Source organism: Myotis davidii, unplaced genomic scaffold (assembly GCF_000327345.1).
Source record: "Myotis davidii unplaced genomic scaffold, ASM32734v1 scaffold3095, whole genome shotgun sequence".
Taxonomy (NCBI): domain Eukaryota; kingdom Metazoa; phylum Chordata; class Mammalia; order Chiroptera; family Vespertilionidae; genus Myotis; species Myotis davidii.
In genome coordinates, this window is record NW_006286979.1 from 100,840 (window position 1) to 104,542 (window position 3,703).

Here is a 3,703-nt window from a genome sequence, read left to right on the forward strand (position 1 = left end):
ATCAGACATATTTTTGAGTTTCCTCAAAAAAATTAAAAATGGAACTCCCATTTGACCCAGTAATCCCACTTTTAGGAATATATCCCAAAAATCAGAATGGATATATGCACCCCTATGTTCATAGCAGCGTAATTTACAGTAGCCAAGATCTGGGAACAGCCCAAGTGCCATCAGTCAACGAATAGCTAAGATTTGGAAACAGCCTAAATGCCCGTCAGCAGATAAGCAGATTAAAAACTGTGGTATATCTACAGAATGGAATACTACACTGCGGTAAAAAAGGAACTCTTACCATTCACAACAGCATGGATGGACCTGGAGAGCATTATGCTAAGCAAAATAAGCCAGGAGAAAGATAAATATCACATGATCTCACTCATTTGTAGAATATAATGAACAACATAAATTGATGAACAAAAATAGAGACAGAAAAGCATCTAACAAACCATGAAACCTCAGAGGGAAGGCAAGGGAAGATGGGTAGGGGGTGGGGGGGTAAGAGATCAACCAAAGGACTTGTATGCATGCATATAAGCATAACCAATAAACACAGACACTAGGGAGGTGAGGACATGTGCTGGGGGTGGGGTGGGGGGAGGCGGGAGTGGTTGCGGAGAGGTCAATGGGAGAAAAAGAAGACATATGGAATACTTTAATCAATAAAGAATAAATTTTAAAAAAAGAAGAATCCTTATTGTCTTATAAATAATTATCCAGAATTTAACATTGTAATTGACTCCAACAACTAAAATTCAAACAAAAGCATCTTGAATAGTAGACAATAACTTTGAATGAGGAGAAAAAAAAACACATGGAAATACTCTTTAATAAATACAGTAATTTTGTTCTAGATCTATGGAAAATAAAAAGCCCAATAAAAGAAACAAAAAAGGTATTCAATTTTATATTCCTTATAATTAGAAATAAATTTTAATGAACTAATTTCACTTAAAACCATTTTTCAAGAAAAATTATTAGTTATTCCAATTTTTCATTTTTGACTATAGCATTTCTTGTTCTTAAAGCTTTATATTTGAATAGCATTATGAGAAAAGGTAATAACAAAAATAGTAAATATTAAACATTTACTCAAAAAAATTACTCTGTCCTATTGATGGCACAGACGACTAATGTTTTGATTGGTTTTTTTAAAAAAAAACACTTTAAGACAAATATGATAAAAATCTGATTAGAGAAAATAATTTTCATCTCTTCTAACACAAATATATTATACTAGAGGCCTGTTGCATGAAGAGATTCGTGAAATAAGCCTTCCCTTCCCTTGGCTGCTGGCACTGGTTTGCCTCTGGCACCCAGGACCCAGGCCTTTGCTCTGGCCATGCTCCGGCTGGAGCCGGCCCCAGAGCCATCAGGCTTTGCTCTGCTGCTTGGAGCCTACATATGCAAATTAACCACCATCTTTGTTGGGTTAATTTGCACACTCTCCTGATTGGCTGGTTAGCATAACAAAGGTACGGTCAATTTACATGTTTGTCTATTATTAGGTAAGATACTTTCTATTCAAATACTCCCATGTATCCACACATCCGCCTATATAATAAAGAGGTAATATGCAAATTAACCCTCATGCCCTCACAAAATAGCAGCCTATGACCAGGCCAGCAGGGGGGTTATTGAGGGACGACCAAACAACTGAACAGCAGTCTGTGTGGGACGACCAGGCCAGCTGGGGGGTTAGTGAGGGACCACCAAATGACTGAACAGCAGGCTGCATGGGGTGACCAGGCCAGCAGGGGTGGGGGGGAAGTTGGGGGTGACTAGGCCAGCAGTATATTTTTTTTATTTCAAAGAGCTGGAAGGGGGGCCAGTTAGGGGCGACCAGGCCGGTGGGGGGCGGGGGCAGGTAGGAGCGGCCCGGCCGGCAGATGGGGCATGAAGGGGTGACCAGGCCAGCAGGGGGAGCAGTTAAGGGCAATCAGGCCAGCAGGGGGAGCAGTTAGGGCCGATCAGGCCGGCACACAGAGGCAGTTAGGGGCAACCAGGAAGGCAGGCAGGTAAGCAATTAAGAGCCAGCGGCTCAGGATTCTGACGGGGATATCTGACTGCTGGTTTAGGCCTGAACCCGAGATTGGGCCAAAACCGGCAGTCCGACATCCCCCAAGGGGTCCCAGATTGGAGAGGATGCAGGCTGGGTTGAGGGGACCACCCCCCTCCCCCCCTGCTCCATGCACGAATTTCGTGCCCCGGGCCTCCAGTTTAATATAAAGAGACAATAGTGATGAGCTAACTTTTGATCACTTATTATGTGCCACTTACTGTTAAATGCATTATACTTACAGCAATTTTGTAACTGAGTGATTACTCACAGCAATTGTTAACCCTATTTTATATATGGGGAGGGGAGGCAAGGGTTAAGGCACAAAGAGGCTAAACAATTCACCCAAAAGGATATATGCATCCCTATGTTCATAGCAGCACAATTTACAATAGCTAAGATTTGGAATCAGCCTAAGTGCCCATCAGCAGATGAATGGATTAGAAAACTGACAAATCTGTGCTAAAATTTCTATTTCAATTTTGGTACATAAGCATAATTCAATTTTTTAATTAAGAGAGGCTACATTTGGCAAAAAAAAACACATGAAATTACTGCTTGTTCCCCCACGCCCCTTCCTTAAGTCTATTTCTAAAGGAAGGCTCACTCTAAAGACAAAGATTTAAGATATATACATAAGGATAAGCGATGGATGTGGACAACAAGGGGTGAGGGTGAGGGCAGGATTGGGGATATGAGGGGACATTGGGGGGATAAGGACACATTTGTAATATCTTAATGAGTAAAGGGGGAAAAAAATGTTTGCCTTAGAAATGTTACGTAAAAGACTTATAATAAAAAAATTTTTAAAAAGAAAGCAAACAAAACCCATCAAAAAAAAAAAAAAAACAATTCATCCAAACCTTCAAATCTACACAGAAAGTGACAGAGGTGGAATTCAAACCCAGGCAGCCTAGCTCCATATCTGATTTCAGAATTACTATACTACACTGGGTGCACATAGTACATAGTAAAATGCCTGGCTTTAATTTATTACACAGCAGGTACTAAATATAAATAAAAGTGTAACTATTACCATACTATTTATCTCTTTTTACTTACTCTGTGATAATTCTGGATTTCCTTTCAGATTCATCATCTTTGGAATTGATGGGCCATATACATCTACATCTAACAAACCAATCTCCTTTGACTGTAAGAAAACAGAATTTATCATTATTCCCATTCTTCATCAATGATAAAGCACATAACAGTAAATCTAACAATAGAAAAGACAATTTACAAAATATTCCAAATTCATGACCTGAATTTCAAAGCAACAGTAAGGTAAAAGAGTATAAATTGCTTCGGATAAATATATTTTGTTGGCTTACTGGAGAACTCATCAGAGAAATGCACTGCATAACTCATATTTCCCATATAGTCTCAAACAGACTGAGACTTTCTGATCTAAGAATTTAACAAATTACATGCACACAACATTAAAGGAATTTAAATGGCCAACAATACCCCAGGAAGATATAGCATTAACTTTTTGGAAAGGCTATCTAACAACACACCAAAGAATACAAAAAATTACAAAAGAAATCACAGAAACATGATCATAATTAAAGCAAGTGAGAAATTCTGATGCAGATCTGGCATGGAAATGCTAAAGAGGATAGTGGCAGACATAATACAAAGACA

The 3,703-nt window shown here is 39.1% G+C and overlaps 1 long non-coding RNA gene across 1 annotated transcript in view; it reads right to left on the reverse strand.

Moving 5' to 3' along the window:
- LOC102752160 overlaps positions 1 to 3,206 on the reverse strand; it is a 60,655-nt gene extending 57,449 nt beyond the window's left edge. Inside the window, exon 1 of the long non-coding RNA XR_001513043.1 lies at positions 3,119 to 3,206. This is a non-coding gene — a long non-coding RNA (uncharacterized LOC102752160). The remainder of the gene's footprint in view (positions 1 to 3,118) is intronic.
- Positions 3,207 to 3,703: the final 497 nt, after the last annotated feature.